This window comes from Hyla sarda, chromosome 3, assembly GCF_029499605.1.
Source record: "Hyla sarda isolate aHylSar1 chromosome 3, aHylSar1.hap1, whole genome shotgun sequence".
Classification (NCBI taxonomy): Eukaryota; Metazoa; Chordata; class Amphibia; order Anura; family Hylidae; genus Hyla; species Hyla sarda.
In genome coordinates, this window is record NC_079191.1 from 44,834,448 (window position 1) to 44,852,711 (window position 18,264).

Consider the following 18,264-nt stretch of genomic DNA (forward strand, 5'->3'; position numbering starts at 1 on the left):
GCCTCAACTGGGTCACCGGGGACATTAAGAGTTGGGGAACTTCTTGCCACAAGCAATGTCTCCACCCAGTTTCCTCCTGCCAGGTCTCCACGGCTACTCCATTTCCAGGTCTTCCTAAGGCCTATCAGGACTTTTCGGACGTCTTTTGTAAAAAAACAAGCAGAGGTCTTACCTCCACATAGACCCTATGATTGCCCTATCGATCTGCTCCCTTGTACCACACTGCCCCGTGGTAGGATTTACCCTCTTTCCGCCCCAGAAACACAAGCTATGTCTGAGTACATACAGGAAAACCTCAAAAGAGGTTTTATCCGGAAATCTTCTTCTCCAGCTGGAGCTGGATTTTTGTTTGTTGCAAAAAAAGATGGTTCTCTACACCCCTGTATCAACTACCGCGGTCTCAATAAAATTACTGTAAAAAATCGCTATCCTCTGCCTCTCTTCTCCGAGCTCTTTGACCGACTGCGTGGAGCTAAGATTTTCACCAAACTTGATCTGAGGGGCGCATATAACCTCATCCGTATTCGAGCAGGGGATGAATGGAAAACCGCCTTCAATACCATAGATGGTTACTTTGAATACCTAGTCATGCCTTTTGGTCTATGCAACGCTCCTGCAGTCTTTTAGGACTTTGTTAATGAGATTTTTCGGGACATGCTGTACTCCTGTGTGGTAGTCTATCTTGACGACATCCTCATTTTTTCCTCCAAACTAGAGGAACATCGCCTTCATGTCCATCAAGTGCTCCAGCGACTACACCAAAATCAACTTTACGCCAACATTTAGAAGTGTCTCTTCGAACGCAGCAGTCTTCCCTTCCTGGGATACATTGTGTCTGGTCAAGCTCTTCAAATGGACCCTGATAAACTATCAGTGGTAATGGATTGGCCTCGTCCCACTGGCTTACGAGTTATCCAGAGATTTCTCGGATTTGCAAATTTTTATCATCAATTTATTCCCCACTTCTCCACCATCGTTGCTCCTATCGTAGCACTGACTAAGAAAAATGCTAATCCGAAATCTTGGCCGCCACAGGCGGAGGAAGCCTTTAACCACCTCAAAGCCGCCTTCTCCTCTGCTCCAGTCTTGTCCAGACCAGATCCTCTGAAGCCCTTCTTCCTCGAGGTTGACGCCTCCTCCGTTGGAGCCAGAGCTGTTCTCCTACAAAGATCCGCTAAAGGAAAATATGTTACTTGCAGATTTTTCTCCAAAACCTTTTCTCCTCCAGAAAAAAAACTATGCCATTGGAGACCGTGAACTATTGGCTATTAAGTTGGCCCTTGAAGAGTGGAGACATCTTCTGGAACGATCCCTTCATCCCATCACCATCTATACAGATCACAAAAATCTATCTTATCTTCAATCTGCCCAGCGGCTAAATACTCGTCAGGCTAGATAGTCGTTGTTTTTTGCCCGTTTCAACTTTAAAATCCATTTTCGTCCCGCAGACAAGAATGTCAGGGATGATGCTCTATCTCGTACCACCGATGCCTCTGAAGCCGAGACCCTTCCCCAGCACATCATTCCCCCTGAGTGTCTGATCTCTTCTGCCCCTGCTTCTCTGGTACCTATCCCTCCAGGAAAGACTTATGTTCCTCCCCGTCTTCGCCTCCGGATCCTCAAATGGGGCCATTCCTCCCTTCTGGCTGGTCACGCTGGAATCAAAAAGACTTTACAGTTGATTGCCAGACACTATTGGTGGTCCTCCCTGGAAAAGGATGTGACCGATTTCGTACGAGCCTGTACAGTGTGTGCACGTGACAAGAACCCTCGTCAGAAGCCTTCAGGTCTTCTCCTTCCGCTGCCGGTGCCTGAACAGCCTTGGTCCCACATTGCCATGCATTTCATCACTGATCTTCCTTTATCCCATGGCAACACAGTCATCTGGGTGGTCGTTGATCGTTTTTCCAAAATGGCTCACTTTATTCCGCTTCCTGGCCTTTCTTCTGCGCCACAGTTGGCGAAGCAATTTTTTCTGCAGATTTTTCGTCTTCACGGTCTTCCCACGCATATTGTCTCGGATAGAGGCGTTCAATTTGTGTCAAAATTTTGGAGAGCTCTTTGTAATCAATTAAAGATCAAATTAAATTTCTCATCCTCCTTTCACTCCCAATCCAATGGACAAGTGGAAAGAGTGAATCAGATTCTTGGTGACTACTTGCGACGTTTTGTTTCCTCCCGTCAAGATGATTGGGTCCAGCTTCTGCCCTGGGCTGAATTGTCATACAATTTCAAAAATTCTGAGTCTTCCGCCAAATCTCTGTTTTCTGTGGTGTACAGCCGTCACCCGCTGCCCCCCCCCCCCATTCCCACTTCTTCTGGAGTTCCTGCCGTGGATGAAGTAACCCGGGACTTCTCCGCTATCTGGAAGGAGACTCAAAAGTCGCTCTTACTGGCCTCTTCTCGGATGAAGAGACATGCAGATAAAAAGAGAACTCCTCCTGTTTTTGTCCCTGGTGACAAAGTGTGGCTCTCTGCCAAATACATACGGTTTCGTGTCCCTAACTACAAGTTGGGTCCTCGTTACCTCGGGCCATTTAAAATCAAGAATCAAATCAATTCTGTCTCTTACAAGCTTCATTTTCCCTCTTCTCTTCGCATTCCTAACTCTTTTCATGTGTCTCTCCTCAAACCTCTTGTACTTAAGCGCTTTTCTCCCAAGGTCACTGTTCCTGCTCCTATTTCTGGCTCCTCTGATGTCTTCTCCGTTAAAGAAATCCTCGCCTCCAAGATCGTCCGAGGTAAAAAAAAAAATGTTTTGGTAGATTTGGAGAATTGTGGCCCTGAGGAGAGATCATGGGAACCCGAGGCCAATATTTTAGACAAGGATCTCATCCACAGATTCCTCGGTTCTAAAAAGAGGGGGAGACCAAAGGGGGCGGGGGGAGTACTGTCACGCCGAGCGCTCCGGGTCCCGCTGCCTCCCCGGAGCGCTCACGGCGGGCCTCTACATGCAGCGCTCCGGTCGGCACCGGTGGGGACGCGATCCGAGGCACGGGACGCGCCCGCTCCCGCATTGCGCCCCATGTCTCTCACCTGCCCCGTCCTCCTGCTCAGTCCCGGCACTGCCCCGCTCTCTAGGGCGCGTGCGCGCCGGGTTTCTCAGATTTAAAGGGCCAGTGCACCATTAATTGGTGCCTGGCCCAATTGGTTCCAAGCACTCCCAACACTATATAAACCCACTTCCCCTTCCTGTCCCTGCTGGATCTTGTTGCCTTGTGCTAGTGAAAGCGTTCCCATGTGTCCTTAGCCTGTGTATCCAGACCCTTGCCATTGCCCTTGACTACGAACTGTTGCTGCCTGCCCTGACCTTCTGCTACGTCTGACCTTGCCTTTTGCCTAGTCCTTCTGTACCACGCCTGACTCAGCAGTCAGTGAGGTTGAGTCGCTATCGGGTGGAACCAGGGATGTGCACAGACATTCTGGAGGGCAGGGGCTCAAATAAAACAAAAGGGCACTATAAAAACCTTACTTATATAAACACACCACAATTCCCGAGGTAAGGGACCTCTGGCCATCAAGATAGCATCAACCCATGAAGGTCCCAATCAGACCCCCAGAACCCACACATAGGCCTGGCATTTTAGAATAAGCTGCTCATTTTTTTTGGTGTAGGTCAGACTGCTGGGACCCCCACCGTGGTCAGGTGCTGCACAGAGATCGCGAGGGTTCCAGTGGTGGGACCCCCGTGATCAGGTATCCTATCCCCTATGCTTTGGATAGGGGATAAGATGTCTAGGGGCGGAGTACCCCTTTATGTCCATTGTTTTGATGGGAAGATTAGGGGAGCACAATTCGCTTTTTCTTTCCCTCAAATTTGACATGACCTATATCGGTAGTGTGAATGAAGACTTTGGCTGTACCCGGACTATATCCACGTGGTTCTGGATGTATAAATGGCCACTAGGGATAGAACAAAACAATTTCCATGTCTTCATCCACTATCCCATCATGAGGACCCATTCCGGTTACGAAATTCCAAAACAACGAGAATCCGTGAGCAGCCAGCGACACCATAATCAATTGGCATTTTGACTGCACCAAAATGCTCTATTGACGGCAATGTAGTTCTGCACAGAATTCAGCCGAAAGAATGAACATTCAATCGACAGAGCCTTGAATCAAGAATTTTCGTAGAGAAAATTCTTCTGCTGAAATTCTGCAGTGTGTACAGTGGAGCAGAATACAATTAAAAACAATAGGAGGCTGCTGCACTGGAATTTCTAAGCAGAATTTTCAAGCAGAATTCTGCTGGGAAATTCTGTAGTGTGAATGGGCTCTTACTGTGTTCCATTGGTTTTAAGAAACACCTTGATGTAATAGTAATGATTAAAAGGGTTATAGAGGAAAAAACGTTTTTTTATATATCAACTGGCTCCAGAAAGTTAAACAGATTTGTAAATTTCTTCTATTAAAAAATCTTAATCCTTTCAGTACTTATGAGCTTCTGAAGTTAAGGCTGTTCTTTTCTGTCTAATTCCTCTCTGATGACACGTGTCTTGGGAACCGCCCAGTTTAGAAGAGGTTTGCTATGGGGATTTGCTTCTAAACTGGGCGGTTCCCGAGACACGTGTCATCAGAGAGCACTTAGACAGAAAAGAACAACCTTAACTTCAGAAGCTCATAAGTATTGAAAGGATTAAGATTTTTTAATAGAAGTAATTTACAAATCAGTTTAACTGTTTAACAGACCATGTTACAATATATAGTAGAATGAAATACTGCAGGATCCTGGGGTTTTATTGAGATAATTTATCTGTTTAACATTTATCATTTTCAGTTGTTGATTTGGATTTTTATTCATTAGTTTTATGGCCGTCTGATTTATAATCCATCTCCGCGCCTTATTGTCCCGACCACAGATTATTTCCAGATTTATTCTACCTTGACGGCAAAGTCTTGTACAAATTAAATACAAATAATGACATTTGCCTCAGGTCGGATACATCACGTGGTAACGTCTGGCTCATGGGGAGAAAGCAAACAGTGAGCAGTCCACAGTGGTTTGTCATCATTTATATGTGTGTAAAAAAACACATTTTAAATAAGTTGTGAACATATTTGCATTTTTGCTTAGTGAAACAAGTATTTGAGCCTCTATCAATCAGCAAGATTTCTGGTTCTCATGTGTCTTTTATCCAGGCAATAAAATGAGATTAGGAGCATTCTCTTAACTCCTTAAGGACCAAGCCCATTTTGACCTTAAGGGGGTACTCCGCCCCTAGACATCTTATCCCCTATCCAAAGGATAGGGGATAAGATGTCAGATCGCCACGGTCCTGCTGCTGTGGACCCCCGGGATCTCCGCTGCGGCACCCGTTATCATTACTGCACAGAGCACACTCGCTCTGTGCGTAATGATCGGCGATACAGGGGTCGGAGCATCGTTACGTCACGGTTCCGCCCCCTCGTGACATCACGGCCCGCCCCCTTAATGCAAGTCTATGGGAGGGGGTGTGATGGCCTCCATGCCCCCTCCCATAGACTTGTATTGAGGGGGCAGGCCACGATGTCACAAGGGGGCGGCGCCGTGACGTAACGATGCTCCGGCCCCTGTATTGCCCGTCATTACGCACAGAGCGAGTTTGCTCTGTGCAGTAATGATAGTGGGGTGCCGCAGCAGAGATCCTAGTGGTCCCCAGCAATCTGACATCTTATCCCCCATCCTTTGGATAGGGGATAAGATGCTATGGGCGGAGTACCCCTTTAACCAGGACCAAGGACGTATGAGTATGTCCTTGGACCCGCTCCCGTGATATTACGTGGGGTCCCACGGTGACCCCGCATCATATCACGGCGGGCCCGGCGTCATAGTGAAGCGCGGCGCCCCTAATAGCGCGCGGCACTGATCGCGGTGACGCGCGCTATTAACCCTTTAGCCGCGCGCTCAAAGCTGAGCCACGCGGCTAAAAGTGAAAGTAAAAGTGCCCGGCTAGCTGAGGGAGCTGTACTACAGGAGGAAGGTCTCTTACCTTCCTTCCTGCAGTCCGATCGCCGATTGAATGCTTCAAGCCTGAGATCCAGGCTTGAGCAATCAATCGCCGAAAACCCTGATCAATGCATCCCTATGCAGATGCATTGAACACTGTTAAAGATCAGTAAATGCAATGTTATAGCCCATGGGGGCTATAATATTGCAAAAGAAAAGTGTAAAAAAATCATTAACCCTTTGAATTATCCCTTTCCCTAATAAAAGTTTGAATCACCCGGCATTTCCAATAATGAAAAAAAACCAGAGTAAATAGAAACAAAAATAAACATATGTGGTATTGCCGCATGCGAATAAAAAAAATATACTGCTAATTAAACCGCACGGTCAATGGCGTACGCGCAAAAAAAATTCCAAAGTCCAAAATAAGGTATTTTTGGTAACTTTTTATATCATGAAAAGATGAATAAAAAGCGATCAAAAAGTCAGATCAATGCAAAAATGGTACTGACAAAAACTTCGGATCACGGCGCAAAAAATTAACCCTCATAGCGCCCTGAACACGGAAAAATAAAAAAGTTATAGGGGTTAGAAGATGACCATTTTAAACGTATACATTTTCCTGCATGTAGTTATGATTTTTTTCTGAAGTAATACAAAATCAAACCTATACAAGTAGGGTATCATTTTAACCGTATGGACCTAGAGAATAAAGATAAGGTTTCATTTTTACAGAAAAATGTACTACTTAGAAACGGAAGCCCCCAAAATTTACAAAATGGCTGTATTTTTTCAATTTTGTCGCACAATGAATTTTTACCCCGTTTCGCCGTAGATTTTTCGGTAAAATGACTGATATCATTACAAAGAAGAATTGGTGGCGCAAAAAATAAGCCATAATACAGATTTTTAGGTGCAAAATTTTAAGAGTTATGATTTTTTAAAGGTAAGGAGGAAAAAACGAAAGAGCAAAAACAGAAAAATGCCCGGTCCTTAAGAGGTTAAGGACCAGAGCATTTTTTGCACATCTGACCGCAGTTATTTTAAGTGTTAATAACTCTGGGATGCTTTTACTTATGAATTTGATTCCAAGATTGTTTTTTCGTGACATATTCTACTTTATCATAGTGGTAAATTTTCGTCGATACTTGCATCATTTCTTGGCAAAAATTCCAAAATTTCATGAAAAATTTGAAAATGCTGCATTTTTCTAACTTTGAAGCTCTCTGCTTGTAAGGAAATGGACCTATTAAAGAGGTATTCCAGGAATTTTTTTATTTGACTATGCTACAGAGGCTGTAAAGTTAGTGTAGTTCATAATATAATGTCTGTACCTGTGTGTGACAATTCTTCTGTGATTTTCACCTCACTATTTATTTTTAACAGCAAACAAAATGACTGTCGTCTCAGATTTTTCCCAGCTTGCAATGCGTCCGAGACCTGACTCACTAGTCAGCTGATGACAGGGAGCCTGTCTGCTTCAATGGGTGGAGGGATGAATCTGCAACTAATGCAACAGCTGTAGGCACCCTGATTGAAAACCACAGGTCTTTTTTTTTTCAATGGGTGGGGTGACTGATGTGTGGGAGGGAGGAAAATGGAATTGTGGGATTTGTAGTCAAAAAAAGAAAAGTCAAACAGGAAATACAAGTTCACAAAAAGCTAGCCACAGTGTTATGGTAATCTCATGCCATAGCCATTTAGTCCCAAGACAAGCGCAGATCCTTCCTAAGCATGTCCATTACTGTCTGCCAGGTATGTACTAAAATCACCTTATGGTGGACATAAGGGTATTGTATGCCAGTGATTCCCAAACAGGGTGCCTCCAGCTGTTGCAAAACTCCCAGCATGCCTGGACAGTCAATGGCTGTCCGGCAATACTGGGAGTTGTTTAGCAACAGCTGTAGGCTCCGTTTTGGAAACAGTGCAGTACCAGTTGTTGTTCATTTTTTGGGGGGAGGGGGGGACTGTGTAAGGGTGTAGTGTATATGTAGTGTTTTACCGTTTATTTTGTGTAGTGTAGTGTTTTTAGAGTACATTTTCTAGAAAATTAAGTATTTATCACAGAAAAGGATTGCAGTAACACATGTTTTGGGCGGGAGTTCACAGCGAGTTTCCCGTTGGGAGTTTGAGCTGCATCAGAAAATTTGCTGTATCTCAAACTTGCAGTGAGAAACTCGCTGTAAACACCGCCCGTGTGAATGTACCCTGGAGGGCAAACCTCCAGCTGTTGCAAAACTACAACTCTCAGCATGCAGTGACAGCAGAAGGGCATGCTGGGACTTGTAGTTATGCAACAGCTGGAGGCACACTGGTTGCAAAACACTGAGAGTTTGTTTCTTAACTTAGTGTTTCTCAACCCGTGTGCCCCAGGCTGTTGGTCTGCCAGTGCATGCTGGGAGTTATAGTTTTGCAACAGTTTGAGGTACACGGGTTGGGAAACACTGAGTTAGGAAACAGAAAATGTTTCCCAACCAGTGTGCCTCCAGTTGTTGCAAAACTACAACTTCCAGCATGCCCAGACTGCCGAAGGGCATGCTGGGAGTTGTAGTTTTGCAACAACTGGAGGAGAACAGTTTGGAGACCACTGTGTAGTGGTGTCCAGACTGTCCAAACTGTACAACTCCCAGCATGCATGTGTGGTGTCCCGATACAGGACCTTGTCCTGTCCCTGTCTAAAGTCCCTTCAGTTAAAGTACCTCCATTCCACAGGGCTCTCCTGCAGGGCTTGCCCCTTGGTTGCCTCATAAAAATGTATTTCTGTATAGTGTACAATGTATAGGACCTACCTAGGTCACGTGATATATTATAATGGTCGTAGAGATATTTAGGACCTTCCTGGGTCATGTGATGTACCCAGAGTTCTCTGGGTTCAGGACTTACAGGCTTTGCAGCCAATGGGATTAGTCCAGCCCGCTTAGTATATAAGGACAAGCAAGCACATTAAGCATATCTCAATTCATCTCAACTAGGCCAAAGCCTAAAGAACCAGCAGCCACTAAAACCGTGAGTTATAATGCTCCATTTACTAAATCCTTGTGACTACTATTCAACTCATCTCATACAATTAGTAGCACAGTGGCCTGCTTAAAGCTAAAGACTAGTAGTCCCAGCAAAGCCTGTGAGGAACCTGCATCCCGGTTACCTCAATAGAGACTGTAGACATTCCATTTATTTCCTGACATTATACAGCCGGTTGGTGGCAGGGCCTTCTTTACTAAGAAAACGTCACCCTGGCGTCACGACAAATCAAGCGTTAATACCACCAGACCCTGCATCATCATTGCAACACCCCCGGTCTCCACACATGGTCTGTCAGTGCATGCTGTGAGTAAAAGTTTTGCAACAGCTGGAGGTACACGGGTTTGTGAAACACTGAGTTAGGAAATAGACAATGTTTCCCAACCAGTGTGCCTCTAGATGTTGCAAAACTTAAACTCCAAGCATGCCCAAACTGCCCAGGCATGCTGGGAGTTGTAGATCGGCAATATCTGAACTGCCAGATGTTTCAAAACTACAACTCCCAGCATCCCTGGACTGTCTGGGCATGCTGAGAGTTGTAGTTTTTCAACATCTGGAAGAGCAAAGATTGGAGACAACTTTCCAGCGATCTTCACTGATGCCGATGCCGACACTGCCTCCCCCACTTGCCTGCTGCCGCTCCCTGCTGCCTGCGCCGATCCTCAGGCATGTCTCTTCCACAACATTGGCCCCGCGGCTCTCGGGGTCCTCTTCCCCCCACTTCTAGGGGCGAGCAGAGCGGGGGATCTGAACTTTCTCCCCCCTAGACAGCTGAGACACTGATTGGTCCACAGGGACCAATCACAGTGATCGCTGACCAGGACCATTCACAGACGGCCCTGGGTTGTGTAGCAGAACTTGTCTTCCACCGGTAACAGCGGGACTTCTTCCTGTTAACCTGTGCGATGCCGCGCATCGCCGGGTTAACTCAATGACTTACAGTCATGGCCGTAAATGTTGGCACCCCTGAAATTTTTCTAGAAAACGAAGTATTTCTCACAGAAAAGGATTGCAGTAACACATGTTTTGCTATACACATGTGTATTCCCTTTGTGTGTTTTGGAACTAAAGCAAAAAGGGAGGAAAAAAAAGCAAATTGGACATAATGTCACCAAACTCCAGAAATGGGCTGGACAAAATTATTGGCACCCTTAACTTAATATTTGGTGGCACACCCTTTGGAAAATAATAACTGAAATCAGTCCCTTCCTATAACCAACAATAAGCTCCTTACACCTCTCAGCCGGAATGTTGGACCACTCTTCCTTTGCAAACTGCTTCAGGTCTCTCTTATTGGAAGGCACCTTTTCCCAACAGCAATTTTTAAGATCTCTACACAGGTGATCAATGGGATTTAGATTTGGACTCATTGCTGCCACTTCAGAACTCTCCAGCGCTTTGTTGCCATCCATTTGTGGGGGCTTTTTGACATATGTTTGGGGTCATTGTCTTGCTGGAAGACACAAGATCTTGGAAGCAAACCCAGCTTTACAGTGTGACCCAAAATCTGTTGATAATCCTCAGATTTCATGATGCCTTGCACACATTCAAGGCACCCTGTGCCCAAGGTAGCAAAACAACCCCAAAACATCATTGAACCTCCACCATATTTCACTGTAGGTACTGTGTTCTTTTCTTTTTAGGCCTCATTCCATTTTTTGTTAAACAATAGAAAGATGTGCTTTACCAAAAAGCTCTATCTTGGTCTCATCTGTCCACAAGACGTTTTCCCAGAAGGATTTTGACTTACTCAAGTTCATTTTGGCAAAATATAGTCTTGCTTCTTTATGTCTCTGTGTCAGCAGTGGGGTCCACCTGGGTCTCCTGCCACAGCATTTCATTTCATTTAAATGTTGACGGATAACCTTGATATTGTTGATATTTTTCCACAATTTTGGTTCTCAAGTCCTCAAACAGTTCTCTTTTCCTCTTTCTGTTGTCCATGCTTAGTGTGGCACACACAGATGCACAATGCAAAGACTAAGTGAACTTCTCTCCTTTTTATCTGCTTTCAGGTGTGATTTTCATATTGCCCACACCTGTTACTTGCACCAGGTGAGTTTAAATGAGCATCACATTCTTAAAACAATCTTATTTTTTCACAATTTTGAAAGGGTGACAATATTTTTGTCCAGACCATTTTTGGAGTTTGGTGACATTATGTCCAATTTGCTTTTTTTCCTCCCTTTTTTGGTTTAGTTCCAATACACACAAAGGGAATAAACACGTGTATAGCAAAACATGTGTTACTGCAATCCTTTTATGTGAGAAATACTTCATTTTCTTGAAAAATATCAGGGGTGTCAACATTTACTGCCATGACTGTATATAAACGTCAGGATGCGCAAACTATCTGCATAATATGACGTTTATATAAGTCATTCTGTGGGAAGGGGTTAATGACTTCCTCAATGGGTTAAAGAATGGATCAGGGTCCGACCGGGGGAACAGGGAGAATGAGCCCTAAAATGACCCTAAAACATCTCTCCCTGCCTACTTGCCCACTCACCCTAAATAGTGAGTCGACAACTGGGAGCCGGTCCCTTCCTGCGCTAAAGCGGAGTGGCGTAAAAACAAATAATAAACATAGTCAGTCACAGGCCAGAAACGGAAAACTACTAGACATCCAGACATACAAATACAAACAAGGCAGAATATAAACTCACAAACAGAGCAGAATATAGTGAATTAGCAAACAGTTCACAAAACCGGATAATAGATAAATGGCAGACATGATAAAAATGAACAAGACTAGGCACGATATGAGTATAAAGCAGAATCCAGGAGATGAAGGGGATAGCGGAAGAACTGAGAGCCAAAACACTAAAACTGAATGGGTAAAATAGAACACTGTTCACATACAGGCACAAGTACAAAGATCAGATCAACCAAACAGGATATAAATATAGGACACCGTTCACACTGGGACACAGAACATACAAACTAGAACCGGATGAGTCTGAATAGACTCCAGAATACCGAACAAGAATATAACATACAGCGCACAAGGCACAAACTAAACTCAGACACAGTGTGAACACTGACAAAGCTGAACAGACATAATCCTAGAACCGACTAATATAACACAGACTAAAATCTACAATGAACAAGTCTATTTAGCCATGGCTAAAACTCAGATAATATCAGAAGATAAATACAAGGTGCAAGCTCAAGAAAACATGGAAGTGTATTGCACAAAAAGACATGGTGGCATTAAACTAACAGACATCATTGTATTGCACTGAAATAATCAGCACAGACTGCAGAGAAATCTGGTTTAAAATAGACACACCCTAGTTACCATTCATCCAGAGCATTAACCATTTCCTATCCAGGTGGACTAGCCAACTGCTCTGAACAAACTAGTGTGGGAATACACACCTAAACAGAAAAATGCAAAAACAAATAAACGGACATTGCAGACTAAAAACAAGAAAATATCCAGTAAGTGGCAGTTGTGTGGACGAATTTGCCTTCTTGATGTCAAAGGTCACAGGAGAATGGGCAGACTGGTTCGAGATTACAGAAAGGCAACAGTAATTCAACTAACCACTTGTTACAACCAAGGTATTCAAAATATTTTTTTTTGTATTTTCCTCCTCACAATTTAGGACACATACCTCTTTTACTGCTCTATCCACAAAGCCATATGAGGGTTGTTTCTTGGGATACCAATTGTACTTTGTAATGAGGGTTGTTCTCTTTATTCTGTCGGTTACTATGATTAAAATAATACCAATCTTTACATGATTTTTTATTAGTGTTCTTCTTAAAAAAAGGTAAATTTTTTAAAACAAAATAAGTAAGTTTGAAATTTCCTTATTATGACTTTTCCGTATATTGTGCTGTATGAAGCTTATTTTTTGCACCTTGATCTTTAGTTTTTATTGGTATCACCAATTTTTTAGGGGAGGGGCTTATGTGTTTAAAAGAAACAATTTTTTAAAATTATTTTAATAACACTTACATGTAATCTTCACACTGCTTACACTGAGTAATACCATTGCCATTCACTGTGCCTATCATAGGTGGGATATTTAAATCTCTTTGTGTATTCAGTGGTTGATCTTGTTAGGTGAATTTTTACTCTGCTCCCACATTTGGGCTGTATGTTGCTGACTAGAGTTGAATGAGCTTTCTGAAAGTTTGGCTGACCTTAACTTAACTTAACTCTTTTGTTGCTGGTTTATTGTAACATGTTGCTGGGCTGAGTACTATAGTGCTGCTGTGTAATGTATACAGGGAAGAAAGTGATACTTATCATCTCATCACTGATTTGGGCCTCTTTTTGTGTAGCCCCTTCTCCAGTGATGACGTAATGAGGGGAGTGGAGCTAAACAAGAAGAGACTCGGACCAGCAATGAGATGGTAAGCATCAATCTCTTCACTGTACATATTATACAGCCATGTAGATGGCTGTTTAATGCATACTCCCCCCCCCCCAAAGAGTTAACTGGAGCGTATTAACTCCTTCCTTATTGAACTTGTGGCTCTCCGCTGCGGGCACAGCTCGGCCCTGACATTGCCAGGTTCACTCAAGCCTAATCTGGCAAAGTTCGAAAGTTCGATGTTTTATTCTATTGCTGGCCTATCTGTGTATCTGACCTTTTGGCTGTTACTTGACTATCCCTTGCCCTACATTCTATACTTTAGCTGCCCTCAGGTTTTTCTCCCGTATTCTGTTCCTCTTTGTTTGTTGACCTTTTTGCTTGACTGCTGCTGACCAGAACAGGCTGACAATTGATGCCCTGGTACCTTTGTCCAGTGTAGGGACCATCACCCAGTTGGGGCCGTCATTTAGGGTGGATCGTAAAAGTAGGTAAGGACAGTGGTTGGAACTAGTGTCAGGGCTGCACTGCTCCGTACCACAGATGTGACATAAACATTTTAATTTAATTAAAACAAAAATTAATTAATTTTTCACGTCAATTTATTCTATACCTCTTCTTAGAATTCTGAACTATGTTGGCACTAAAAGAGATATATCAGGAGAGATGACCGGTCCTCTTTAAGTTTGTATGTGATTATAGAAAAGTTTTTTTATTCAATACGAAGTTAAAAAGAAGCAAAAGTAGCACAGGGTCTTACTGGGAAGTCAGTGTGACAGACTGTCATTGTGAAGCCCATAGCTGAGGGTCAGTTTAAACTATTTTACTGCCAGAATATCCATCTGCTCATTTATTTGAAAGGGAAATACATCTGTTTTTCCAACATTTTTCTTATTTGTATTATTTTGATATTGTTTTTTTTTTTGCACTTTTCTCACACGTAGGTTGAAAAACAGACTTTAATTCGCGTCACTAAAATGCAATGAAAAGAGTAAGAAAAATTATAACCCATTTCGTAATAGACGGACCAGGTGCATCTGTGAGTTTAACAGCTTTTTAAACATATTCCATCAGATATCTCTCATAATCCCACACATGTGGGAAAGAGCCGGTCAAGACATTTGCCGGAAGTTGTGCCAGATACACCTTAAATTTAATTCCACGCAAGAGCCAGATTGCCCATTGCAGCTGTTGTTTATTAGCAGTGCTGCTTCAGTCCAGTATGTTGGCAACACGATGGTGTGATTCTTAATTTTAGATGAAGAAAAATAAATTATATATGCAGTAGAGTGATATATACATACGTAAAAGCTTTGTAATTAACACAACCTTTACTTGGCTTTCAAAAAAGTTTTGTATACGTAAACAAGCTATTCAAAAATTGAATGAAAGAATCTTTAGTCTATCCCATAATTCTTATACTTTTAACAGATAAATAGGAAAAGCAAATAGCACACTACCTAGAATTTTCTACCAAAAAAAAACCCTTTTGTATGAAATTGCCCAACTTCAGGCAAACAGTTGTGAATCAAGGTGAACTAGGTAGAATAGGGCTTCATATATGAACTCCTGATTGAATTACAGACTAGAGAAACAAAGGAGTCATTTATTTGGGAAATTTAAATGGAAATTTTATTGAATGGAAGTAAAAAAATACAAAGAAGGGAAAAAACATACATAGCGGGGGAACAAGGAAAACAAGAGGCGTCACTGCTGCCACAGTTGTGACCGTGATGAGGTGCAAGTTACAAGGTAGGTATATATAGGTAATAACATAGACCACCGTCTTAACACAATAAAAAGCTACAAAGTGTAAATAAATACAAATAGTACATGATACCAACCTAAATGCGGTATAAAGTGGCTAGTGCAGCAGGAGCTGACTCTGCCACATGACTTGTCACATGACGGGCATCGCCTCTTACACTGCCTGTCATGTGACAAGTCATGTGGCGGAGTCAGCTGAGGTGAATGCCAGAAGTGGCGCGGCGTTCGCCGGCTCGGGCATCATGCGCCGCAGAGATGACAGACAAGTACATCAGCCACTCAGATATGCAATTTCCACCACAGATTATGCGTTCTGGTATCCAATTGGACAGTAGTGTGTATAAATAATTTCCTGCACTGAGAGGACGCCACCCCCAGGAGGAAGGATATCGCCGAAACGTACGTTGGGCGTCACTCCTGCTGCACTAGCCACTTTATACCGCATTTAGGTTGGTATCATGTACTATTTGTATTTATTTACACTTTGTTTGTAGCTTTTTATTGTGTTAAGACGGTGGTCTATGTTATTACCTTTATATACCTACCTTGTAACTTGCACCTCATCACGGTCACAACTGTGGCAGCAGTGACGCCCCTTGTTGTCCTTGTTCCCCCCTATGTATGTTTTTCCCCTTCTTTGTATTTTTTTACTTCCATTCAATTAAATTTCCATTTTAATTTCCCAAATAAATGACTCCTTTGTTTCTCTAGTCTGTATTTCAATCAGGAGTTCATATATGAAGCCCTATTCTACCTAGTTCACCTTGATTCATATTGTTTGCCTGAAGTTGGGCAATTTCATACAAAAGGGTTTTTTTTGGTAGAAAATTCTAGGTAGTGTGCTATTTGCTTTTCCTATTTATCTGTTTAAAGTATAAGAATTATGGGATAGACTAAAGATTCTTTCATTAAATTTTTGCATAGCTTGTCTAAATATACAAAACTTTCTAGTCTACTTTTAACAGGTGTATTATATATTGTCTTTTGTCCTTCCTTAAAGGAAAATGATCACCCATTCACCAGCACTAAACCCAATACATTGGGTTATAGTGCGGGTGAACAGGAGACCGATGCTGGCTTTTTGACTAATATACATACCTTCAGTCCAGTGCCCGGTCCCTCTGAAGATAAGCTTCTTTTTGCGCTGAATTGCCCACTGGAGGCGGGCCCGCAGGTTAGATTTGACTATTCATGGTCGCTGGACCAGCAACCATGAATATTCAAATCCAGCTGGCGGGACCGCCTCCAGCGTGCAATTCAGCACAGATAGAAGCTTATCTTCAGTCATGCTCCAAGTCATCCCCGGAATGGAAAATACAGAGGAACATAGCTGGAGAGTGGGAGCACTAAATGGGATCAGGTAAGTATGGTTATAATCAGTGTCATCTGCACTACCTGTCTGTACTGACAGGTTAGTGTAGGTGACAGGTTAGTACAGGTGACACTGATAACAAATTTTCATAATTACCGATGTTACATCCTAACCTAAAGCAAAAGGCTGATTTTAGGGGATCAAAAACTGGACATCATTTCTAAGGTCCCCAGAGTCCTAGGAACTAGAACCCAGGAGGAACTTGATTGACACCCTAACTGACCTAGACCACCAGCGAGTATACAAATTACCCTTTAACTACTCTTGACCACTAAGGATTTTGAGATAGCTTGCTGCCCTGGAACCATCTTTTCATAAAGTAGACTCTGCTACATCAAAAGCATATTTATTCTACACTTACAATATAGCCTTATAATGTCTGGCACAGTCCTTGACCCCAAGTGAACATTTATGATATGAATACTGAAGCCCACTTAAAGGAGTGGGTTGATCATGCAGGGGTTAAATCTCTACGCCCCCATTAAACTTGTTTTATTAAACCGTAAGCCTCGGCTGTCCATATGCTTCTATACACCCAGATAACGTCCAAATTCCGAATCCTGCTAAATAACGATAATAGTAAATGAAACTACACAATGGACGTCGGTATAAGGCAGTAACGCGGTATGACACTGCATTATGCATAATATATTTTAAATCTGCTTCACACAGACAGGAGCAGCTTCCTATAATTTATAACAATGTATTGTGTTTATCAGTCGTGATGCAGCCGCAACAGTTCCTTCAAATGGGAGAAAACTTTCTGAAAACACCATACAAAAGAAGGTGAAAGATACAGTGTTCTCGGCAATCCAATGCAAATATATGCAAATGTCCTCGTATTAAAATCATTGTCTACTTGTCACTGTCACATGGGGCACATCAAAGCCATATGACCTGATTTTGCACCTGCTGTTTAATTAAATTTACAACGCACACACTCACAACTCCTGGTGATATACAAATCAGTTTTTACTACCGCCGCTTTCAATTTGCGAGACGGTCGACGGCGACGTCTGATCAGAAGCCGACCAACTGCTACGGTTTAACCTCATCATTTTTAAGGGAGCACAAAATCATTACCCATTACTTATGAGAGGAAAAACTAAAAAAAGAAAAAAAAAGAAAAAAACATTATATTTATAACCTTTCTTACATTTTTCAAGTTCCAGAAAGATCAAAAAAATAAATTGCTTTGGTTTCATTGTGATAACAGTATGACATTGTGATGCTCCCGAAATGTGATGATTAATACTTAAAGGATCTTTCTGAACTCTAAAATATTCTTTCAATCTCTGTAAAGTGGACTTCAATATTCTACCAAAAATTTTGAAACTGCACTGTACTTACCTTGCCAGCTCCAACGCCTCACTCTGGTCCGGCCCAGTTCGCTTACCCTAGTAACATGCTGTTTCATGTAACATGTTTCCCAGCAGACATGACGTCACTGAAGCCTGCTGGGGGACCACTTCTGCCCTAACATTGTTGCAGCGCTACGATGAATTGAAGAGCTCAAGCTCTGTGCATTTTTCAGTGAGGCTCTGTGCAGCTTTCAGTGAGGCTCTGTGCAGCTGTCAATCAAGCTCAGTGCAGAGAAGCACCTGAGTTTGGACTCCTGCCAGGCTGGGAGGAGACCAAACTCACTGTATTAATTGTGGCAGGGAACAGAACAGAGCCACCTAGTGGCCGTTTTTTCTATTACATTTTAAACATATTTATGTTGATAATTTTAAAAGCAAGTGAATGGAAAAGTGTCTGCTAACTACACAAGGAACACTATGTTAAATTTTTATTTGGTGACTGGTACTCTTTAAGGTCCTTTAATCTTTCCTGGTAAGTTTTATCCT